Below are 7,500 nucleotides of genomic sequence, written 5' to 3' on the forward strand. Positions count from 1 at the left end.
GAAATCAGCCCCCCGAAACGAGAACGGGGACCCATGAATGGCGGCCCATGACTTGAGGTTGCGTGTAACGGTGAAATAAACATCACGGCTGTGACGAAACGGTGCTGTTATTGCCCCACGGCTCACTCCCTTTCGTGATGTGTTGCTTTAATGTGACCTAAGTAAGTGATCTAAATTAGCAGGTGTTTTTTTGTTTGTTTGTTTGTTTTTAACAGCAAATATTGGGCTTGTCCCACCCATGAGCTGTAACTGTGATTGGTTGTAGTTCTGCTCTGCGTTGACATCCTGTAACAGACTTTCCCCCCCATGTTGTCAGTTTCCTCAAACGTACACTGACCCCTACTGGCAGGCTTGGGTTACTTTTATCCACAGCATTCCCTCCACAGAGTTCTTGTTGAATATTTTCCAGTGTTTTGTTTTGAGAGCAACTGGCTATAATTAAGCCAAACTACAACTGATTGGTTTCCATCCCATGGCAGGCCATGCAGGTGGGCTTAAACGGCATCTGACGCTGAAATGTTTCGACTCTGAAGACTCCAAAGACCGTATGAAATGTAACACAAGGACGTACATGTAAAAGAAAGGGTAATGCGTTGTAGATTTGTGAAAGCGTAAAGTAAGATGGAGTAAAAGTAAGAAAAGCAAGTGAAAGAATGTGCTTGAGGATGGCAAAAGCTTACAGCACCTGGTATTCCCAGGCGGTCTCCCATCCAAGTACTAACCAGGCCCAACCCTGCTTAGCTTCCGAGATCAGACGAGATCGGGCGTGCTCAGGGTGGTATGGCCGTAAGCGAGAGCACTGCTTCCACTCAGCCTATTTATAAGCATGCGGCAAAAGACGGCTGCCTTTTCCACACTACAGGGGACACACATTTACTCGCCCTCCTTTCTTACTTCCAAAGCAACCCCACCAAGCTCATTCAAACCAATCACACATTTCATTGCTCTCTCCTGTCCTCCTTCTCTTTTCACAAAAAAAATAAAACAACAAAACTTGCTCTTTTGGCTGACACTTGAACATTCAGCAACAAAGGCTAACGCCGGCCGCCAGACTCGGCCTTGTCAACATAAAAGTCACATAAGCCACATGAGTCGAATGGGCTTGTGAAACGGGACAATTACAAAATCACAAATCTTTCTCAACTGTCTTGGCTCCTTTTATTTACACCCCTAAATTCCACATACTAAGGTACAACAGGAATACGGGATAAATGCAGAGGCTACTTCCTACCAATATGGAAGCCGGGCAAAAAAAAAAAAAGAAAAAAGCTCACGCTAGCACGCCGGGCGAAGCATCGCTCTGAGGTGAGTTGCGAGTCGCAGGGATGCCGGTGAAGCAGGCTCGGGCTGAGTGGGCCAGCCAGCCTTTTGACTTAGGGAAGTGGCGTCGCCATGTCAAGTTCAAAGAGCTCTGTGAAGCTTTAGGGGGACAAAAGAACAACTGTTGTAGATGCAGGCAGGTCTGGGAGGAGAATTTAAAAAAAACTCAATACAACTGGAAATCAGCCCCCCGAAACGAGAACGGGGACCCATGAATGGCGGCCCATGACTTGAGGTTGCGTGTAACGGTGAAATAAACATCACGGCTGTGACGAAACGGTGCTGTTATTGCCCCACGGCTCACTCCCTTTCGTGATGTGTTGCTTTAATGTGACCTAAGTAAGTGATCTAAATTAGCAGGTGTTTTTTTGTTTGTTTGTTTGTTTTTAACAGCAAATATTGGGCTTGTCCCACCCATGAGCTGTAACTGTGATTGGTTGTAGTTCTGCTCTGCGTTGACATCCTGTAACAGACTTTCCCCCCCATGTTGTCAGTTTCCTCAAACGTACACTGACCCCTACTGGCAGGCTTGGGTTACTTTTATCCACAGCATTCCCTCCACAGAGTTCTTGTTGAATATTTTCCAGTGTTTTGTTTTGAGAGCAACTGGCTATAATTAAGCCAAACTACAACTGATTGGTTTCCATCCCATGGCAGGCCATGCAGGTGGGCTTAAACGGCATCTGACGCTGAAATGTTTCGACTCTGAAGACTCCAAAGACCGTATGAAATGTAACACAAGGACGTACATGTAAAAGAAAGGGTAATGCGTTGTAGATTTGTGAAAGCGTAAAGTAAGATGGAGTAAAAGTAAGAAAAGCAAGTGAAAGAATGTGCTTGAGGATGGCAAAAGCTTACAGCACCTGGTATTCCCAGGCGGTCTCCCATCCAAGTACTAACCAGGCCCAACCCTGCTTAGCTTCCGAGATCAGACGAGATCGGGCGTGCTCAGGGTGGTATGGCCGTAAGCGAGAGCACTGCTTCCACTCAGCCTATTTATAAGCATGCGGCAAAAGACGGCTGCCTTTTCCACACTACAGGGGACACACATTTACTCGCCCTCCTTTCTTACTTCCAAAGCAACCCCACCAAGCTCATTCAAACCAATCACACATTTCATTGCTCTCTCCTGTCCTCCTTCTCTTTTCACAAAAAAAATAAAACAACAAAACTTGCTCTTTTGGCTGACACTTGAACATTCAGCAACAAAGGCTAACGCCGGCCGCCAGACTCGGCCTTGTCAACATAAAAGTCACATAAGCCACATGAGTCGAATGGGCTTGTGAAACGGGACAATTACAAAATCACAAATCTTTCTCAACTGTCTTGGCTCCTTTTATTTACACCCCTAAATTCCACATACTAAGGTACAACAGGAATACGGGATAAATGCAGAGGCTACTTCCTACCAATATGGAAGCCGGGCAAAAAAAAAAAAAGAAAAAAGCTCACGCTAGCACGCCGGGCGAAGCATCGCTCTGAGGTGAGTTGCGAGTCGCAGGGATGCCGGTGAAGCAGGCTCGGGCTGAGTGGGCCAGCCAGCCTTTTGACTTAGGGAAGTGGCGTCGCCATGTCAAGTTCAAAGAGCTCTGTGAAGCTTTAGGGGGACAAAAGAACAACTGTTGTAGATGCAGGCAGGTCTGGGAGGAGAATTTAAAAAAAACTCAATACAACTGGAAATCAGCCCCCCGAAACGAGAACGGGGACCCATGAATGGCGGCCCATGACTTGAGGTTGCGTGTAACGGTGAAATAAACATCACGGCTGTGACGAAACGGTGCTGTTATTGCCCCACGGCTCACTCCCTTTCGTGATGTGTTGCTTTAATGTGACCTAAGTAAGTGATCTAAATTAGCAGGTGTTTTTTTGTTTGTTTGTTTGTTTTTAACAGCAAATATTGGGCTTGTCCCACCCATGAGCTGTAACTGTGATTGGTTGTAGTTCTGCTCTGCGTTGACATCCTGTAACAGACTTTCCCCCCCATGTTGTCAGTTTCCTCAAACGTACACTGACCCCTACTGGCAGGCTTGGGTTACTTTTATCCACAGCATTCCCTCCACAGAGTTCTTGTTGAATATTTTCCAGTGTTTTGTTTTGAGAGCAACTGGCTATAATTAAGCCAAACTACAACTGATTGGTTTCCATCCCATGGCAGGCCATGCAGGTGGGCTTAAACGGCATCTGACGCTGAAATGTTTTGACTCTGAAGACTCCAAAGACCGTATGAAATGTAACACAAGGACGTACATGTAAAAGAAAGGGTAATGCGTTGTAGATTTGTGAAAGCGTAAAGTAAGATGGAGTAAAAGTAAGAAAAGCAAGTGAAAGAATGTGCATGTAAGTGCTTGAGGATGGCAAAAGCTTACAGCACCCGGTATTCCCAGGTGGTCTCCCATCCAAGTACTAACCAGGCCCGACCCTGCTTAGCTTCCGAGATCAGACGAGATCAGGCATGCTCAGGGTGGTATGGCCGTAAGCGAGAGCACTGCTTCCACTCAGCCTATTTATAAGCATGCGGCAAAAGACGGCTGCCTTTTCCACACTACAGGGGACACACATTTACTCGCCCTCCTTTCTTACTTCCAAAGCAACCCCACCAAGCTCATTCAAACCAATCACACATTTCATTGCTCTCTCCTGTCCTCCTTCTCTTTTCACAAAAAAAATAAAACAACAAAACTTGCTCTTTTGGCTGACACTTGAACATTCAGCAACAAAGGCTAACGCCGGCCGCCAGACTCGGCCTTGTCAACATAAAAGTCACATAAGCCACATGAGTCGAATGGGCTTGTGAAACGGGACAATTACAAAATCACAAATCTTTCTCAACTGTCTTGGCTCCTTTTATTTACACCCCTAAATTCCACATACTAAGGTACAACAGGAATACGGGATAAATGCAGAGGCTACTTCCTACCAATATGGAAGCCGGGCAAAAAAAAAAAAAAGAAAAAAGCTCACGCTAGCACGCCGGGCGAAGCATCGCTCTGAGGTGAGTTGCGAGTCGCAGGGATGCCGGTGAAGCAGGCTCGGGCTGAGTGGGCCAGCCAGCCTTTTGACTTAGGGAAGTGGCGTCGCCATGTCAAGTTCAAAGAGCTCTGTGAAGCTTTAGGGGGACAAAAGAACAACTGTTGTAGATGCAGGCAGGTCTGGGAGGAGAATTTTAAAAAAACTCAATACAACTGGAAATCAGCCCCCCGAAACGAGAACGGGGACCCATGAATGGCGGCCCATGACTTGAGGTTGCGTGTAACGGTGAAATAAACATCACGGCTGTGACGAAACGGTGCTGTTATTGCCCCACGGCTCACTCCCTTTCGTGATGTGTTGCTTTAATGTGACCTAAGTAAGTGATCTAAATTAGCAGGTGTTTTTTTGTTTGTTTGTTTGTTTTTAACAGCAAATATTGGGCTTGTCCCACCCATGAGCTGTAACTGTGATTGGTTGTAGTTCTGCTCTGCGTTGACATCCTGTAACAGACTTTCCCCCCCATGTTGTCAGTTTCCTCAAACGTACACTGACCCCTACTGGCAGGCTTGGGTTACTTTTATCCACAGCATTCCCTCCACAGAGTTCTTGTTGAATATTTTCCAGTGTTTTGTTTTGAGAGCAACTGGCTATAATTAAGCCAAACTACAACTGATTGGTTTCCATCCCATGGCAGGCCATGCAGGTGGGCTTAAACGGCATCTGACGCTGAAATGTTTCGACTCTGAAGACTCCAAAGACCGTATGAAATGTAACACAAGGACGTACATGTAAAAGAAAGGGTAATGCGTTGTAGATTTGTGAAAGCGTAAAGTAAGATGGAGTAAAAGTAAGAAAAGCAAGTGAAAGAATGTGCATGTAAGTGCTTGAGGATGGCAAAAGCTTACAGCACCCGGTATTCCCAGGTGGTCTCCCATCCAAGTACTAACCAGGCCCGACCCTGCTTAGCTTCCGAGATCAGACGAGATCGGGCGTGCTCAGGGTGGTATGGCCGTAAGCGAGAGCACTGCTTCCACTCAGCCTATTTATAAGCATGCGGCAAAAGACGGCTGCCTTTTCCACACTACAGGGGACACACATTTACTCGCCCTCCTTTCTTACTTCCAAAGCAACCCCACCAAGCTCATTCAAACCAATCACACATTTCATTGCTCTCTCCTGTCCTCCTTCTCTTTTCACAAAAAAATAAAACAACAAAACTTGCTCTTTTGGCTGACACTTGAACATTCAGCAACAAAGGCTAACGCCGGCCGCCAGACTCGGCCTTGTCAACATAAAAGTCACATAAGCCACATGAGTCGAATGGGCTTGTGAAACGGGACAATTACAAAATCACAAATCTTTCTCAACTGTCTTGGCTCCTTTTATTTACACCCCTAAATTCCACATACTAAGGTACAACAGGAATACGGGATAAATGCAGAGGCTACTTCCTACCAATATGGAAGCCGGGCAAAAAAAAAAAAAGAAAAAAGCTCACGCTAGCACGCCGGGCGAAGCATCGCTCTGAGGTGAGTTGCGAGTCGCAGGGATGCCGGTGAAGCAGGCTCGGGCTGAGTGGGCCAGCCAGCCTTTTGACTTAGGGAAGTGGCGTCGCCATGTCAAGTTCAAAGAGCTCTGTGAAGCTTTAGGGGGACAAAAGAACAACTGTTGTAGATGCAGGCAGGTCTGGGAGGAGAATTTTAAAAAAACTCAATACAACTGGAAATCAGCCCCCCGAAACGAGAACGGGGACCCATGAATGGCGGCCCATGACTTGAGGTTGCGTGTAACGGTGAAATAAACATCACGGCTGTGACGAAACGGTGCTGTTATTGCCCCACGGCTCACTCCCTTTCGTGATGTGTTGCTTTAATGTGACCTAAGTAAGTGATCTAAATTAGCAGGTGTTTTTTTGTTTGTTTGTTTGTTTTTAACAGCAAATATTGGGCTTGTCCCACCCATGAGCTGTAACTGTGATTGGTTGTAGTTCTGCTCTGCGTTGACATCCTGTAACAGACTTTCCCCCCCATGTTGTCAGTTTCCTCAAACGTACACTGACCCCTACTGGCAGGCTTGGGTTACTTTTATCCACAGCATTCCCTCCACAGAGTTCTTGTTGAATATTTTCCAGTGTTTTGTTTTGAGAGCAACTGGCTATAATTAAGCCAAACTACAACTGATTGGTTTCCATCCCATGGCAGGCCATGCAGGTGGGCTTAAACGGCATCTGACGCTGAAATGTTTCGACTCTGAAGACTCCAAAGACCGTATGAAATGTAACACAAGGACGTACATGTAAAACAAAGGGTAATGCGTTGTAGATTTGTGAAAGCGTAAAGTAAGATGGAGTAAAAGTAAGAAAAGCAAGTGAAAGAATGTGCATGTAAGTGCTTGAGGATGGCAAAAGCTTACAGCACCCGGTATTCCCAGGCTGTCTCCCATCCAAGTACTAACCAGGCCCGACCCTGCTTAGCTTCCGAGATCAGACGAGATCTGGCGTGCTCAGGGTGGTATGGCCGTAAGCGAAAGCACTGCTTCCACTCAGCCTATTTATAAGCATGCGGCAAAAGACGACTGCCTTTTCCACACTACAGGGGACACACATTTACTCGCCCTCCTTTCTTACTTCCAAAGCAACCCCACCAAGCTCATTCAAACCAATCACACATTTCATTGCTCTCTCCTGTCGTCCTTCTCTTTTCACAAAAAAATAAAACAACAAAACTTGCTCTTTTGGCTGACACTTGAACATTCAGCAACAAAGGCTAACGCCGGCCGCCAGACTCGGCCTTGTCAACATAAAAGTCACATAAGCCACATGAGTCGAATGGGCTTGTGAAACGGGACAATTACAAAATCACAAATCTTTCTCAACTGTCTTGGCTTCTTTTATTTACACCCCTAAATTCCACATACTAAGGTACAACAGGAATACGGGATAAATGCAGAGGCTACTTCCTACCAATATGGAAGCCGGGCAAAAAAAAAAAAAGAAAAAAGCTCACGCTAGCACACCGGGCGAAGCATCGCTCTGAGGTGAGTTGCGAGTCGCAGGGATGCCGGTGAAGCAGGCTCGGGCTGAGTGGGCCAGCCAGCCTTTTGACTTAGGGAAGTGGCGTCGCCATGTCAAGTTCAAAGAGCTCTGTGAAGCTTTAGGGGGACAAAAGAACAACTGTTGTAGATGCAGGCAGGTCTGGGAGGAGAATTTAA

General features: G+C 46.4%; 5 non-coding genes across 5 annotated transcripts; all 5 read right to left on the reverse strand.

The window, feature by feature from the left end:
• Positions 1-673: 673 nt before the first annotated feature.
• LOC140575971 (5S ribosomal RNA) lies at positions 674-792 on the reverse strand. The gene has a single exon (XR_011981221.1). It is a non-coding gene; the product is annotated as a 5S ribosomal RNA (ribosomal RNA).
• Positions 793-2,171: 1,379 nt separating this feature from the next.
• Positions 2,172-2,290, reverse strand: LOC140576056 (5S ribosomal RNA). Its single transcript, XR_011981290.1, has one exon. It is a non-coding gene; the product is annotated as a 5S ribosomal RNA (ribosomal RNA).
• A 1,389-nt stretch (positions 2,291-3,679) lies between these two features.
• Positions 3,680-3,798, reverse strand: LOC140575757 (5S ribosomal RNA). The gene has a single exon (XR_011981021.1). It is a non-coding gene; the product is annotated as a 5S ribosomal RNA (ribosomal RNA).
• Positions 3,799-5,188: 1,390 nt separating this feature from the next.
• On the reverse strand, positions 5,189-5,307 carry LOC140576390 (5S ribosomal RNA). Its single transcript, XR_011981605.1, has one exon. It is a non-coding gene; the product is annotated as a 5S ribosomal RNA (ribosomal RNA).
• A 1,388-nt stretch (positions 5,308-6,695) lies between these two features.
• LOC140575970 (5S ribosomal RNA) lies at positions 6,696-6,814 on the reverse strand. Its single transcript, XR_011981220.1, has one exon. It is a non-coding gene; the product is annotated as a 5S ribosomal RNA (ribosomal RNA).
• Positions 6,815-7,500: the final 686 nt, after the last annotated feature.

This window comes from Salminus brasiliensis, chromosome 13, assembly GCF_030463535.1.
Source record: "Salminus brasiliensis chromosome 13, fSalBra1.hap2, whole genome shotgun sequence".
NCBI classification, from domain to species: domain Eukaryota; kingdom Metazoa; phylum Chordata; class Actinopteri; order Characiformes; family Bryconidae; genus Salminus; species Salminus brasiliensis.